This window comes from Myxine glutinosa, chromosome 6, assembly GCF_964187855.1.
Source record: "Myxine glutinosa chromosome 6, kmMyxGlut1.1, whole genome shotgun sequence".
Taxonomy (NCBI): domain Eukaryota; kingdom Metazoa; phylum Chordata; class Myxini; order Myxiniformes; family Myxinidae; genus Myxine; species Myxine glutinosa.
In genome coordinates this window covers 6,223,907-6,241,549 of record NC_136266.1, presented here as the reverse complement: position 1 = coordinate 6,241,549, position 17,643 = coordinate 6,223,907, and the positions used below count along the sequence as shown (strand labels likewise).

At 49.3% G+C, this 17,643-nt stretch overlaps 1 protein-coding gene across 3 annotated transcripts in view; it reads left to right on the top strand.

The window, feature by feature from the left end:
* LOC137429568 (mitogen-activated protein kinase kinase kinase 13) overlaps positions 1-17,643 on the top strand; it is a 138,841-nt gene that overhangs the window by 28,218 nt on the left and 92,980 nt on the right. Inside the window, exon 1 of one of the 3 annotated variants that reach the window (XM_068119577.2) lies at positions 15,797-15,895. The exons of the other annotated variants lie outside the window; for them this stretch is intronic. The gene's annotated coding sequence lies outside the window, so the exon portion shown is untranslated. Of the gene's footprint in view, positions 1-15,796; positions 15,896-17,643 lie in introns of those variants that run through there. 3 annotated transcript variants of the gene reach the window in all.

The window sequence follows — 17,643 nt, the reverse complement described above, 5'->3', positions numbered from 1 at the left end:
AGAACAAAGCACTCACACAGCGGTGCGTTGGAATCTGAACAAAGCACTCACACAGCGGTGCGTTGGAATCGGAACAAAGCACTCACACAGCGGCACATTGGAATCGGAAAAAGCACTCACACAGCGGCACATTGGAATCGGAACAAAGCACTCACACAGCGGCACTTTGGAATCGGAACAAAGCACTCGCACAGCGGCACATTGGAATCGGAACAAAGCACTCACACAGCGGTGCGTTGGAATCGGAACAAAGCACTCGCACAGCGGCACATTGGAATCGGAACAAAGCACTCACACAGCGGCACATTGGAATCGGAACAAAGCACTCGCACAGCGGCACATTGGAATCGGAACAAAGCACTCGCACAGCGGCACATTGGAATCGGAACAAAGCACTCGCACAGCGGCACTTTGGAATTGGAACAAAGCACTCACACAGCGGCATATTGGAATCGAAACAAAGCACTCACACAGCGGTGCGTTGGAATCGGAACAAAGCACTCACACAGCGGTGCGTTGGAATCGGAACATAGCACTCGCACAGCGGCACATTGGAATCGGAACAAAGCACTCGCACAGCGGCACATTGGAATCGAAACAAAGCACTCACACAGCGGCACGTTCAAATTGAAACAAAGCACTCACACAGCGGCACATTGGAATCGGAACAAAGCACTCACACAGCGGCACATTGGAATCGGAACAAAGCACTCACACAGCGGCACTTTGGAATCGGAACAAAGCACTCGCACAGCGGCACATTGGAATCGGAACAAAGCACTCGCACAACGGCACATTGGAATCGGAACAAAGCACTCACACAGCGGCACATTGGAATCGGAAAAAGCACTCGCACAGCGGCACATTGGAATCGGAACAAATCACTCGCACAGCGGCACATTGGAATCGGAACAAAGCACTCACACAGCGGCATATTGGAATCGAAACAAAGCACTCGCACAGCGGTGCGTTGGAATCGGAACAAAGCACTCACACAGCGGCACATTGGAATCTGAACAAAGCACTCACACAGCGGTGCGTTGTAATCGGAACATAGCACTCGCACAGCGGCACATTGGAATCGGAACAAAGCACTCGCACAGCGGCACATTGGAATCGGAACAAAGCACTCGCACAGCGGCACATTGGAATCGAAACAAAGCACTCACACAGCGGCACATTGGAATCGAAACAAAGCACTCACACAGCGGTGCGTTGGAATCAGAACATAGCACTCGCACAGCGGCACATTGGAATCGGAACAAAGCACTCGCACAGCGGCACATTGGAATCGAAACAAAGCACTCACACAGCGGTGCGTTGGAATCGGAACAAAGCACTCGCACAGCGGCACATTGGAATCGGAACAAAGCACTCGCACAGCGGCACATTGGAATCGGAACAAAGCACTCGCACAGCGGCACATTGGAATCGAAACAAAGCACTCACACTGCGGCACATTGGAATCGAAACAAAGCACTCACAAAGCGGTGCGTTGGAATCCGAACAAAGCACTCGCACAGCGGCACATTGGAATCGGAACAAAGCACTCGCACAGCGGCACATTGGAATCGGAACAAAGCACTCACACAGCGGCACATTGGAATCGAAACAAAGCACTCGCACACATTGGAATCGGAACAAAGCACTCACACAGTGGCACATTGGAATCGAAACAAAGCACTCACACAGCGGCACATTGGAATCGGAACAAAGCACTCGCACAGCGGCACATTGGAATCGGAACAAAGCACTCGCACAGCGGCACATTGGAATTGGAACAAAGCACTCGCACAGCGGCACATTGGAATCGGAACAAAGCACTCACACAGCGGCACATTGGAATCGGAACAAAGCACTCACACAGCGGTGCGTTGGAATCGAAATAAAGCACTCGCACAGCGGTGCTTTGGAATCGGAACAAAGCACTCACACAGCGTTGCGTTGGAATCGAAACAAAGAACTCGCACAGCGGCACGTTCGAATTGAAACAAAGCACTCGCACAGCAGCACGTTGGAATCGAAACAAAGCACTCACACAGCGGTGCGTTGGAATCGAAACAAAGCACTCGCACAGCAGCACGTTCGAATTGAAACAAAGCACTCGCACAGCAGCACGTTGGAATCGAAACAAAGCACTCGCACAGCAGCACATTCGAATTGAAACAAAGCACTCGCACAGCAGCACGTTGGAATCGAAACAAAGCACTCGCACAGCAGCACGTTGGAATCGAAACAAAGCACTCACACAGCGGTGCGTTGGAATCGAAACAAAGCACTCACAAAGCGGTGCTTTGGAATCGGAACAAAGCACTCACACAGCGTTGCGTTGGAATCGAAACAAAGAACTCGCACAGCGGCACATTGGAATCGAAACAAAGCACTCACACAGCAGCGCGTTGGAATCGGAACAAAGCACTCGCACAGCTGCACATTGGAATCGGAACAAAGCACTCACACAGCGGCACATTGGAATCGAAACAAAGCACTCACACAGCGGTGCGTTGGAATCGAAACAAAGCACTCACACAGCGGTGCGTTGGAATCGGAACAAAGCACTCACACAGCGGCACATTGGAATCGGAACAAAGCACTCGCACAGCGGCACATTGGAATCGGAACAAAGCACTCACACAGCGGCGCGTTGGAATTGGAACAAAGCACTCACACAGCGGTGCGTTGGAATCGGAACAAAGCACTCACACAGCGGTGCGTTGGAATCGAAACAAAGCACTCGCACAGCGGCACATTGGAATCGGAACAAAGCACTCACACAGCGGCACATTGGAATCGAAACAAAGCACTCACACAGCGGTGCGTTGGAATCGAAACAAAGCACTCACACAGCGGCACATTGGAATCGGAACAAAGCACTCACACAGCGGCACATTGGAATCGGAACAAAGCACTCGCACAGCGGCACATTGGAATCGAAACAAATCACTCACACAGCAGTGCGTTGGAATCGAAACAAAGCACTCACACAGCGGTGCGTTGGAATCGGAACAAAGCACTCACACAGCGGCACATTGGAATCGGAACAAAGCACTCGCACAGCGGCACATTGGAATCAGAACAAAGCACTCACACAGCGGCGCGTTGGAATCGAAACAAAGCACTCACACAGCGGTGCGTTGGAATCGGAACAAAGCACTCACACAGCGGTGCGTTGGAATCGGAACAAAGCACTCACACAGCGGTGCATTGGAATCGGAACAAAGCACTCACACAGCGGTGCGTTGGAATCGGAACAAAGCACTCACACAGCGGCACATTGGAATCGGAACAAAGCACTCGCACAGCGGCACATTCGAATTCAAACAAAGCACTCACACAGCGGCACGTTCGAATTGAAACAAAGCACTCACACAGCGGCACGTTCGAATTGAAACAAAGCACTCACACAGCGGTGCATTGGAATCGGAACAAAGCACTCACACAGCGGCACATTGGAATCAAAACAAAGCACTCGCACAGCGGCACGTTCGAATTGAAACAAAGCACTCACACAGCGGCACATTGGAATCGGAACAAAGCACTCACACAGCGGCACATTGGAATCGGAACAAAGCACTCACACAGCGGCACTTTGGAATCGGAACAAAGCACTCGCACAGCGGCACATTGGAATCGGAACAAAGCACTCGCACAGTGGCACATTGGAATCGGAACAAAGCACTCGCACAGCGGCACATTGGAATCGGAACAAAGCACTCACACAGCGGCACATTGGAATCGGAACAAAGCACTCGCACAGCGGCACATTGGAATCGGAACAAAGCACTCGCACAGCGGCACATTGGAATCGGAACAAAGCACTCGCACAGCGGCATATTGGAATCGAAACAAAGCACTCACACAGCGGTGCGTTGGAATCGGAACAAAGCACTCACACAGCGGCATATTGGAATCGAAACAAAGCACTCACACAGCGGTGCATTGGAATCGGAACAAAGCACTCACACAGCGGAGCGTTGGAATCGGAACATAGCACTCGCACAGCGGCACATTGGAATCGGAACAAAGCACTCGCACAGCGGCACATTGGAATCGAAACAAAGCACTCACACAGCGGTGCGTTGGAATCGGAACAAAGCACTCGCACAGCGGCACATTGGAATCGGAACAAAGCACTCACACAGCGGCACATTGGAATCGGAACAAAGCACTCACACAGCGGCACATTGGAATTGGAACAAAGCACTCACACAGCGGCACATTGGAATCGGAACAAAGCACTCACACAGCGGCACATTGGAATTGAAACAAAGCACTCGCACAGCGGCACATTGGAATTGAAACAAAGCACTCACACAGCGGCACATTTGAATTGAAACAAAGCACTCACACTTCCATTCCTATTTCCATTCCCACTTCCTGTTCCAAAGCTTCCCACAGCCTGTCGCTCTTTCCCTATTGTTGTTCGAGTCTCTGTATTAATTTTTGCGCCATAGTGGGTTATTTATTTTCATTGTCCATTTAAGTTCATGTGCCTCCCTACTCATTTGTCCTTTGAGTGCCTGGTCTGTTCTGTTTATTTTTTTATCATGTCTTGGCTGCCCTTATTCCTGTATTTCTTTTTATATACCCCATCTTAAATACAAGAGAGTTTTCCTGACTTTTGAATCCCGTACACTGTGCAGCCGGGTTCGGCTTCGCATTGGAGCGATCGTTGGGGTTTTTTTTTTAATTGTAATGAACAGTTAATTGAACGCAGTGTGAAATTGTTAAGTTCGGCGATCTTCAGGCGCAGCAAAAGCTCATTGGACAATGGGTGACGTTGTTTTACTGGGGCAAGGTCTGTGACTACTCAAAATTTTCACAACTTCAAAGGATTCCATAAAGTAAGCATAGCTGCATACCTATGTGTAGGGCAATGAAGGTCCAGGAAGGGTTGGGCAGGACAACACCTGTCATTCAGCCTGTGGTCCCACAATTGGCCCAAGGTCTATCACATCTATATATGGGTGTGATTAAACCAAACCACCGTTTAGAGGCCATTTTTCCCCGCAAGGCGGGGGTTGGCCTTTTTCGGGCACCGTGGTTGTTGTTGTTTTTTGGTCCCCTTTTTGAAGCAATGTTTTACGGCCGGATGCCCTTCCTGACGCCAACCCTTTTTGCCGCCTTTAACGACAAACAGGGAATTACCAGTGAACTGGTAATTAATGATTGTAACTGTAATTGTGATTAATGTGTGATTAATGGAGGAATATTATTACTGAACATTATGTAATAGTAATAATATTTAAATGCAAAGTAATCGACAAGATATTGTAACTGTCATCAGCTCGGATACCTCTGAAAGGCCGACGCATCTATAAAAAACACCACATACACCATCTACAACACTCACCTCTGGCCGGATCCTAGTGCCCAGTGTTGGTTTACCGCACAAGTGAGATGACTGGAGATGGGTGACCATGCTGACGGCTGCGCAACAGATGTCAAGCGGCTGAGTTAACCAGTGATGCACGCCGTTCCCTATGGCCTATCAGATACCAATCAATATTTTGGACTAATTACCCCCAGAAGCATTATATCGTGACCAAACCCGAACAGGATTAGTTAATATACAGTTATTTATACCCTTGGGTTTCATTATAGCAAGTGAGGCAGAAAATGGTGGGAGAACAAGTGATGACAATTCAGCGGTATATTCAAATGTTACAGGGACGTATACATTTCCCCAAATTACCCCTAAAGGCATCACACCCTCGGGTCTTAGTCAATCATTTAGCACTGTAACTTATTTGGTGCCAAACATTCAGCCAGAAAAAGTGAGAGGTGGGAGAGGGGCTAGATGAATTAATGTTGAGAAAGTAATAGTGGGGATCTTTTGTGTGCTCCGACACACCTTGCAACAACCTGGCTGAATTGCTCTCGCCCAATCATCTGGCTTGATGGTCTGTGTATCGCTCCATTCGCACTCCTTCCTGGATTCCTCCCTCCGCTCTGTTTGCACTCCTGATCTCCTGGGGCACCCAATGGGATTGGCTTGCACAGTTTTGGCTTTCAGAAAGTATTCACACCTCTTGACTTATTCACATTTTGTTGTTATAACCTGAATTTAAAATGGATTGAATGAATGAATGATCGTTTTAAGGACATTTCCCCTCGCTAGAGTGGGGGTTAGCCTTGTGGGTGGGCCCCATGACAATCATGGTTCCCCTGTTTGAGGTTATGTTTTTATGGCCGGATGCCCTTCTAGACGCCAACCCTTAGTCGCGTCTTACGATGCGCAGGGATACGGTGGGTTGTGTACCGACAAGTGTGTGTACAAAAAAAAACACAAAAAGTGTTGTGTACCTATTCTAAATTGGGATACACACCGGGGTCATTCATCCCAGCAAGCTGGTACTCAATTTGCCAACCTCGGAAGGATGACAGGCTGAGTCAACCCCCCTGGCGTTAATTCACCGATCACTGGGATTCGAACTCAGCTTATAAGTATATTGTTAATAATATTGAGAAGTGATAAAAAGTTAAAAGGAATAAAGAAAAATGTTATGAAAGAATCAATAAACTTTGAAAATTATTATAACTGTTTGACCTATAAGAAAGAAGAGCACAGAAAAATGAGTACAATAAGAAGTTATAAACATCAATTATATACATTTTAAAATGGATTGAATTGACATTTCATTTGATCACTGATCTACACATAATAAATACCCCATAATGTAAAAGTGGAATTTTTCTTTTCAAAATTTTTACAAAATAATTCAAAATGAAAAGCTGAAATTCTTGAATCAATAAGTATTGAACCCCTTTGCTATTTCACTGTATTTCAATTGATTTTTAATTATTGCTGTAAAATTTCACTGTACATTCTCCATACATGGCTCGCGGACTTCCTCTCCTGTCGTAGTCAACGTGTGGCTCTAAATGGAATTCTCTCAGCTCCTCTTCCTGTTTAGGCTGGAGTTCCTCAAGGCAGTGTTCTGTGACCTGTGCTTTGTCTGGTCGTCATTAATGATCTCTCCAACTCTCTCGAAAATGCTCTCTATATCTTTGCTGATGACCACTCTCACGCTCTAGAAACCAAGGCTTTTAAAATCGTTGGTATCTCCCGCGATGAAGCTGATTCTGAGGGCTTTTCACTCTGCCAGCAACCCTCTTCTGGTGAAACTGCCAATATCAAGACTCTCTGCTCACATTCACTTTCATTTCTCTTTTTTCCTGCCTCTGGAACAAACTCCCACACTCTCTTAAATCCCACGCCTCCCTCTAGGTCTTCAAAACGGCTGTTCACCACAATCTCATATCTCATATCTTCCCCATCCAAAACCTTGATCTTTTCTACCCCCGGTAATCCACCATAAATCCACCTTCAAATTCCGTTTTTCTTTCCTGAAACTCCTTGTAGTGTTCATCTTGTTAATCTCGTGTACCCCGCCCCAACCCTCTCCCTTACACAGATCTCCCCATGTCCCTGTTCTCTACTGTTGTGGTGTTTCCCTCCTCCCCCCTCTTGTCTCCCACTCCCTTTATTATATGTTCTGTGTGTTAGCTCTTACACGAGCCTTGACTTGGTATACAAAAACATAGGGGCAATACTCCTGGTGCTCACCTGGACGAATAAAAAGTATACTGCACTGACTAAAGGTATTTTAAACCAATTCCAATGCTTGCTAGAAGACAGGGCAGCATGTAGAATCATACCAACATAATCATAAGACTTTAAATTTAAAAAATCAGACCCCAATTTTTCCAATGACCTAAACAAACGTTGGTACATCACGGATGATGAAGGTTGTGGTGACGTTTCATCAAAATTGTGTGTGTAGGTTCTGAGAAAAAAGCAAATACCTATTTTGGGGAGCAAGCCCCCCCCCACCCCCCCCCCCCCCATAGACCACTTTCGACCCCGATTTTTTTTTTAAATACCAGGAACAAACCTTGGTACAACACAGGTGATTAAGGTTGCGGTCAAGTTTCATCAGAATTGCATATGCAGTTTCTGAGAAGAAAGCAAATACCTATGTTGGGGGGGGCCGAGCCTCCCCCCCATACACCCCCATAGGGAAAGATTTTTTTTTTATGCCGTGAAAAAAACTTTGCTACATCACGAGTGGTGAAGGTTGTGGTAAAGTTTCATCGAAATCGTGTGTGTAGTTTCAGAGAAGAAAGCAAATATCTAATTTGGGGGGTCAAACCTGTACACACTTTGACCCCACGTAGACCCCCAAAGAGGCAGATTTTTCTCATGCCGTGAACAAACTTTGGTACATCACGGGTGATGAAGGTTGAGGTCAAGTTTCATCGAAATAGTGTGTGTAGTTTCAGAGAAGAAAGCAAATATCTAATTTGGGGGGTCAAACCTGTACACACTTTGACCCCACATAGACCCCCAAAGAGGCAGATTTTTCTCATGCCGTGAACAAACTTTGGTACATCACGGGTGATGAAGGTTGAGGTCAAGTTTCATCGAAATAGTGTGTGTAGTTTCAGAGGAAAAAGCAAATTCCTATTTTGGGGGGGTCAAACTTGGATCCACTTTGACCCCCGGTAGAACCCCTTTGTCGTGAAAATCAAGCTCAGACACGACTCGACCTCTGGGTAGGTTTAATATCATTTAGATCTGCAGTACATCCTGTAAGAATACATGCATGCAACAGGCATTAACTCAGAGCATTTCATGAGCAGCAATGGTTGATTCAATATAACAATGGTTAGCGCAGCGCATTGTCAGCGCAGCATTTGGGGCGTACATACCATTCAAACTACTGGACTATGTCACAGTGAGTGCCGCTGGAGTGTCCGCGCGCCCCGGTTGTCCCGGGTCTTATAGACGCCCCTTCCGTAACGAGCACCCCTGGGTTCACCTTGGTATAATTTCACTACATTCTCCCCGCCGTTAGAACTATACTGCCGCTCGGCAGGTTGCAAGCAAGCATCAGCAATAAACGAATGGGTCACGTCAATCCACGTCAGTCGGTCCACCCGTAGCGGTCGGGGCGGCGAACCTCCCTGCCAGTTCGTGTTCGGAATCTACCGGGCATGGCGTCCCCTAGCCCGGAGTCCCCCGCGTCGGAATAGCCGCTGGAGGTTGGAGTCGGAGGGGGCGCCCCTGCGCCTTCGGGCACGGGAGCGGGGGACGACGGGAGTAACAGTGGTAGTTCCATAGGGGAAGCTTCGATAGAGTCCATAGACTCGTAGACGGGTTCGTCGATATCCCTGTCGTCGTCCCCACATGGGGCGAGATGGCGTACGGAGACCGTAGACTCGCGGCCATCCGCCGTTAACACGCGAGCATGCTCGTGATTAGCCTGGAGGACCTGCACCTTGTCAACAAGGGGGTCGTACTTGCTAGCGCGAACCGCTCGTTTGAGATAGGCGGGCCCCGGTTCAGCGAGCCAGCTGGGTAAAGATTGGATACTGCCGGAGCTTCTAGGGTGGTGGAACAGTCGTTCGTGAGGAGTCTGGTTGGTGGCAGTACATAGGAGAGCCCGGATCGAGTTTAGAGCGGCAGGTAGTGACCACGCCCATTTATCGAGGCCTCGGCCGAGGGTCCGAAGGCTTAGCATGACGGCCCGCCATATAATCCCATTAAAGCGTTCGATCTGTCCATTCGCTTGGGGCCGGTACGGGGTGGTGTAGCTCGAAGCGACATTATGCTGGAGCAAGTAGCCCCTCACCTCCTGGGACAGGAACACCGCACCCCGATCGGTATGCACGTAGGCCGGATACCCGAACATAGAAAACAAATTCTGCAGGCACCGAATAACCGTGGCAGCCGACATATCCCCGCACGTGTAAGCAAAGGGGAATCGGGAATACTCATCGACGATAGTGAGCAGATAGCGAGAGTTGCTCGACATTGGCAGCGGCCCTTTGAAGTCCATCGCCAAGCGCTCCCACGGTCTAGTAGCCCTAACGAGTGTCCCCAGAGGGGGGTTATAAAAACGCGGTTTGAGTTCCGCACAGATCGCGCAATCACGGCAGATGCGGCGGATGTCCTCCATCGAGTACGGCAGATTGCCCGCGCGCACAAAATGCGCGAAGCGCGTTACCCCGGGATGACACATAGTGCTGTGCAAAGTGCGCAGCCCCTCCAAAGTTACAACCCCCGCGCAAGTGGCCGGCCTCGATAAGGCGTCAGCGACCAGGTTATCCTTCCCCGGGCGGTATTTGATGGTGTAGCAGAAGTCGGCGAGTTCGATACGCCAACGGGTGATTTTCTCATTCTTAATGCGCTGAGCATGTAAGGTGTCGTACATAAACGCAACACTCTGTTGGTCCGTGATGATTTGGAAACTCCGCCCAAGCAGATACGGCCGCCATCGCCGAATTGATTCGACGATCGCGTACGCTTCCTTTTCGACAGACGAATGCCTCCGCTCGGCGGAGGTGAGAGTCCGCGAGAAGAAAGCCACAGGGCGGCCTCCTTGGGAGAGAGTCGCCGCTATCGCATGATCCGAGGCATCACTCTCCAAAACGAAAGAGGCACTCTCGTCAATCGTCGCGACAGCGGCGCCAGCAATGTCGATTTTAAGGCCCTCGAAGGCCGCCAGGGCGGCCGGGCCCATGGGGAAAGTGTCGCAGGCCACGAGGGGGCGGAGCTTCGCGGAGAAATTTTGCACCCACTTTGAGTAGTGGGCGAACAGCCCTAGAGCGCGTTTCAGCGAAGCCCGATCGCTAGGCGGAGCCATCTCGAGCAAAGGGCGCAGACGCTCCTTATCCGGAGAGACGGAGCCATGGGTCACGGTGTACCCCAAAAGGTCTACCGTGCGTAGAGAGTATTGACACTTCGCCGCATTCATGGTTAAGCGATATTTCCGCGCGACCTCGAGGAAGCGTTTCAGATTAGCGTCGTGATGCTCCTGGTCATACCCACAAACCGTAAGATTGTCCAGATAGACAAAGACATCGGTCAAATTCTCCTTCGCAACGAGGTCATCCATAGCTCTCTGAAAACAAGCGACGCCGTTCGTTACCCCAAAGGGAAGTCTCGTGAACTGGTACAACCGCTGACCCGATTCAAAGGCTGTAAAGACGCGATCAGCCCTAGAGATGGGGACTTGATGATACGCACTACGCAGATCGAGAGTGTTATAAACGGAATACAGGGCCACCTGGCGTACCAGGGCGTCCATGCCCGGTAAGGGGTAGGCATCCAGCTGTGTAAAACGATTAATCGTCTGCGAATAGTCGATTACCATACGCCGGCGGTGGGCCTCACTCCGCACCACTAAGACTTGGGCCCGCCACGGTGACCTACTGTGTTCTATGATACCGTCCTTTAAGAGCAGGGCCGTTTCTTCCGCAATGAATTGCGCGTCCGCGCGAGAGTAACGCCGCGATTTGACGGCTACAGGGGTACAATCAGTGGTCAGGTTGGGGAACAGTGAGAGTGGCTCCATGTCCATTTGAGCGAGGGCGCACACAGCGAGCATGTCCGGCCCTCCGAAGTCTATTTCCAAACGTCCATGCCGCTTAAGGAAATCAAGTCCTAACAGAACGTCAGCGCATAAGGCCGGTAATACCATGAGATACACGTCCGGGAACGTGCGTCCCTTTATCACAAGTTTCAATCGACACGCCCCTTTTGTGCTCAACCGAAGTCCCTGAGAGGCCATGAAGATCCGGCGGGTTGTCCCGAGAACCGGCCACCCATGTTGATGCACGAGTCGCTGATCGATAAAACTATCCGTGGACCCCGTGTCAATCAAAGCTTGCGCAAAAACGCCCGCGACCGTGAGCGGAACGAAGGCCTGCGCTAGGCCGGCAGACCCGGCAGGTATAGTTCCGGCCGGGCGAGAAGATCGCGCCTCGCGGGTGGATCCCACGCCGGCTGCAATCCTTCGGGCAGCGTCGGCAGGTTGGGCCTCAGCAGGAGCATTGAAGTCAGTTGGCTCATCAGCAGTTTCATTTGCCAGAGTGGGTGTGGGTTGGTCGTAAGAGCAGCCGCCAGATGGCGCTCGAGCCACGTGAGAAAGGTCTCTGCCGTCTGCAGAGTCATATGCCAAAGTGGGAGCATGTAATTCGTAAAAGCTGCCGTCAGATGGGGCTCGAGTCACGTGAGAAAGATTTCTGCCGTCTGCAGATTCACATGCCAAAGCGGGTGCATGTAATTCGTAAAAGCTGCCATCAGATGGGGATCGTGTCACGTGCTGCGTTTGCCGCACTTCAAGAGGAGTTTCCAAAGCAGGAGCATGTCGCTTGATTGAAGTAGGCGTTCGAACGCCAGTCAAGGTCGGACGCGCTGTGACCGGTCGCGTTCGCGCCATTTGTTTCGGCGGCCCGATGTATCTCACCAAGGTCGGGCGGGTAGCCAGAGGCCCGCGAGGAGGAGAGCGGCTCTTCAAAGCCGAGCGAGGCGCCCCGTCCGGCGCTCGATCCGTTGGCTCCGCGATGAGCCCATTCAAGGTCGCTCGGGAATGCGTGCCCCGAGCGGCCTTTCTGCAGACCTTTGCAAAATGGCCCTTGGTGGAGCACAGGTGACATGTCGCCTCTCGGGCCGGGCATTCAGAGCGAGGATGCTGCCGATTTCCACAAAAATAACATTTTGCATACCGGGCAGGCCGTGGCCGGGCAGCGGCGGCAGCAGTGAGGCCAGAAGCGGAGTCCGCTTCAGGAGCTCCCAGAGACTCGGCCGTAGTGGTGGTCGGGTCCTCCTCCGTATCCTCGGCGGTAGCCCTCTCAGGTCGCGCGAGTTGCGAGGTCCCCGCCACGACTCGTGGGTGATCATATGCGGTCAATTGTTCTCGGGCATCTGTGTATACGCGTGCCAGCCGTAGTGCTTCTGTAAATGTCAGCTCCGCGACCTCCAAGAGACGGAGCCGCAAGACTCCAGAACTAATTCCGGAGATGAATGAATCTCGGAGCAAATCGTCCTGCACTTGCTCGTGGGTCCGGACGTCCTGCACGCAGTCTGCCAATAGGTAGCGCAACTCCTGCGCGAAGCGATCGATCGATTCAGACGGTTGCTGTCGCCGCTGAGAGAGTTGATGCCGGCCGTGCACAGCGCTCCGTGTCTTTACGTAGAGGCGCTTCAGCTCGGCTAGGGCCGTAGCGTACGTCCCAAATCGAGAAATGTTCTTGAAAACAGTGTGATGGACCTTGGACTGTAACACGGACAGCTTTATCGCAGCGGTGGGCTCTGTCTCGTGAGCCGCAAAGTAATTCTCCAGCGTGTTGAGCCAATGAGCAAACTCCGATGCAGATCCCTCAGCTTGAGGGTCGGCTCCGAGGATCGGTACCACGATCATCTTGTGGTCAGCCATTCCGGCGATCTAAATGATATTAAATGTCGTGAAAATCAAGCTCAGACACGACTCGACCTCTGGGTAGGTTTAATATCATTTAGATCTGCAGTACTTCCTGTAAGAATACATGCATGCAACAGGCATTAACTCAGAGCATTTCATGAGCAGCAATGGTTGATTCAATATAACAATGGTTAGCGCAGCGCATTGTCAGCGCAGCATTTGGGGCGTACATACCATTCAAACTACTGGACTATGTCACAGTGAGTGCCGCTGGAGTGTCCGCGCGCCCCGGTTGTCCCGGGTCTTATAGACGCCCCTTCCGTAACGAGCACCCCTGGGTTCACCTTGGTATAATTTCACTACACCCTTAGACTGCGATTTTTCTTAATGCCGTGAACAAACTTTAGTCACAACACAACCAATATCATTTGTGCCAAATTTGGTCGCAATCACATCAGCGGTTTCAGAGAAGAAGTTTCAAGTGTTTACGGATTGACGGATGGACGACGCGCCATCGCATAAGCTCCCCTGAACTTCGTTCCAGGTGAGCTAAAAAGCACAGAAACAAACAATAACAAGACCGAAAGTCTAACGGCGGTGTAGCTGGGCTTTTAAAATATTATAAACCACAAACACATGTGATTAGCTTTTCAAACAGTCGCTAATGCTGTCTATAACATTAAACAATTTTTTTTGGAGGAATCCCGACATCCATGAGGTAAGTTTTACTTGCAGAACTGAACGAAGATCTATTGTAATCTATATACCCCACAAGGGTTGGAGGTGTGCTCATTTACCAAGCAGCTAGCTAGTGCTTGCCAAGCCAGCCGTTCCTTAACGGTTTTGACTGGAGTGCTTGCTCGAATGCTTAAGCCACTTAGCAATCTCTCCACAAGAAACTTGGTAAATGAACACACACACAATGTTCTTCAGACACGACCATAGATCGACTGTAATCTATAACCGGGACGTCTCCCACACCAGACTTAAAAACGCAGACGAAGGGAAAGGTAAACTGGATAAAATAATAGTGTGATTATTTAGTGCAACGTCGGGTCGTGACGTCATCAGCGCTTTGCCACCACCACCTCGTCCAGCTCTCCACCAAACAGCGCGCCGCTTCTTGCTCGTCCTTCTCTCTGTCAGTCTGCCTTATTGCTCCGCCCTTTTCTTGTTCCCAATCAGTCGGTGCCTTCTTGCTCCGCCCTTCTCTGCCAATGAGCGAGTTGCTTCTTGCTTCGCCCTGGCCAATCACGGCTCCTTGGGGCGTGTCTTCGGCCTGCCTGTCTTCCGTGGTGATGTAGCTGGTGCGTCCAAATGGCCATGCTCAGAACTGGCTTCCGGTTGGTTTTCACCCCTCAGCCCAAATTGGGCTAAGGGGTATTGTCGTCCGGGCGTCCAGGCGTCCGTCAACTTTTGGTTTCGGTCAATTTCAAGGAGAACGGCTTGTCCGATTAATTCCATTTTTGCAGTGTATGTTGGGGTTGAGTAGAGGAAGGTTCCTTTCGAAAATGGGCGCGCTGTGATTTTCAATATAGCCGCCACGGCAGCCATCTTGACATTTGGTTTCCGTCAATTTCAAGCAGAACGGCTTGTCCGATTAAATCCATTTTTGCAGTGTGTGTTGGGGTTGCGTAGAGGAAGGTTCATGGGCGCGCTGCGATTTTCAATATGGCCGCCACGGCAGCCATCTTGAAATTGGTTTCCATCAATTTCAAGCAGAACGGCTTGTCCGATTAAATCCATTTTTGCAGTGTGTGTTGGGGTTGAGTAGAGGAAGGTTCCTTTCGAAAATGGGCACGCTGTGATTTTCAATATGGCCGCCACGGCAGCCATCTTGAAATTGGTTTCCACCATGCATGGGCTTTTTTTTTTTTTTTTTTTTTTTTGTATACAGAATCGAGGCTCGTGAAAGAGCTAACATTTACTTCACAAACAAATCAACCAGACAAACAAAATATATAAAAAGAGGGAGCGGAAGACAAGATGGGGAGAGAAGGGGAAGCACACAAACACAACATTTGAGAGCAGGGAGATGTGTGAGTTTGGGCTGAGGGGTTACGCCTGCTTTGCGGTGCTATTTATTATTTTTATTGTTATTATTTAGTGTAATTCAAATGGGCACTTCCTGCGCTAGTGTCCATTGCGGTGCCATAAGGGACAAAGGATAAATCACATAGGGTAAGACATACAGGGATAATTTATCCTTATTCCCTCAGCCCATGGTTCTTAACCTGGGTTCGACCGAACCCCAGGGGTTCAGTGAGCCAGTCTCAGGGGTTCGGCGGAGGTCCTCCGAAACGCATTGCAATTTGTTTTTTTTTGTTTTTAGTTTTGTATCAATGTTGAACCTATGTGTAATTACGCTTATTATTAATATTATTATTATTTTGCTATGTATGTTATGAACGAATGGAAATGTTATTTGTAATTGTATTCCCATCCCATTCATGGTTTCTCTGGTCTGTGTTTAAGATAAGTTGTTTCACACTGACTGTAGTAAGTTGAATCAATGAGCAACTTGCTAATTATTCTGTTGATGGTGCTTACTTGCTTACTTACTTACTGGATTTTGGACTTTGCAGGTGTTCGGAAATTCCAGTGAATAGCCTCGATTAGCTTGCCGTGTGCCGTGCGTCATTGGTCACGCCTTACTTTGGAATTTCTGATTACGTAATTGAAAAGTAAGTTGGAAATGTTTGTGGATATGCAGGGTGGGTTCAGAGTTATATTAAAGTCAAAAGTGGATGGTGATTATAAAATATGATTGAATTACTCAGAAAATTAGGTGGAGGTGATATAACTCCTTTGGTCGCAATTCAAAACTAACAATTCACAGTTTCTATGTAATATTATAATGGGATTTGAGGTGACATAGAGTTGAGTAGATAATAAATCCCGTCATCGTAACTATAAGTTATGTTTTCTTCGTTAAAATTTCTCAGTTTTCAGAGGGGTACTTATTATATTTAAGCATGTTCCTTTTTAAATTTTTGTCATATAATTATTTTCCCGAAGTCAATTAAGATCAGTTTGTTACTTTTTTTTTCTTTTTTTTTGGAGTATGTCGAGCAAAAAAAAGAAGTGGTCGGAGGATTACGTGCGGTACGGTACGGGTTCACGTGTTTGACGGACCGGGACGGAAGTCAGCATCCTCAATGCATGCTTTGCAATGTCAAGTTGAGCAACTCCAGCCGAGCACCAGCAAAACTACGGGAACACTTCAAAAAAACTGCACGGCGAGGGGCAGTACAAAGACGCATCGCTGGATGAATTCAAATTGAAGAGAGTCCGATTCGACGCAAGTGCTACCTTGCCCACTCTCGGCTTCGTTCCAATTGACAAACCGATCCTCACTACGTCATATGAAGTTGCGTACCTGATCGCAAAGCAGGGCAAACCGCACACCATTGGCGAGACACTCATCAAACCGGCCGCGTTGAAGATGGCCAACATCCTGCTGGGAAAAGCTGCTGAAAACAAGTTGTCTCTCGTTCCACTCTCAAATGACACCACCAGATGCAGAATCGACGACATGAGCGACGACATCCTCGCCCAGGTAGTTGCAGATTTAGTCTTGAGCCCGACGAAATTCAGCCTTCAACTCGACGAGACCACCGACGTTTCGAATTTGAGCCAGCTCATCTTATTTGTGCGTTATGTCAAAGGAGACGAGATCAAGGAAGACTTTCTGTTCTGCAAGCCTCTCACAACAACGACGAAGGCAGCTGACGTGAAGAATATTGTGGACGACTTCTTCAGAAGCAATTTCCACTTCGTGGAACATGGTGTCTGCAGTTTGCTCGGACGGAGCTCCAGCCATGCTGGGATGCAACTCCGGTTTTGGAGCACTGGTGAAGGCCGATGCACCACACATCACCGTCATGCACTGAGTCCTGCACAGACACGCGCTGACATAAAAAACCCTGCCTCCAAAACTGGCCAATGTTCTGAAAATGGTCGTTGAAACTGTGAATTACGTACGAAGCCGTGCTCTGAATCATCGCATCTTCAAAGAGCTGTGCAATGAAATCGGCTCTGAATTCGAAATCCTTCTCTACCACTCTAACGTTCGATGGTTATCACGAGGGAAGGTAGTGAGCCGTGTTTTTGCCTTGCGTGTAGAATTATCCCTGTTTTTGCGAGAACACCAGCATTGCCATGCAATGCACTTCCAAGAGTCAGAGTTCATCCTCGCCTTGGCGTACTTGGCTGATATCTTTGACGCACTCAATCATCTCAATTGCCAGATGCAGGCCGATGGAGTGAATGTCATCGAATCTGAAGAAAAGCTGAGCGCTTTCCGAAAGAAGTTACCGTTGTGGAGGCGGGGAACAGAGAACGACAACTTCGCGAACTTTTCGCTACTGGACGAGTGCGTGAGCGGGATCGAAGATGAGTCTGAAGTTGGAGGCACTGCTGTGCTGGGGGA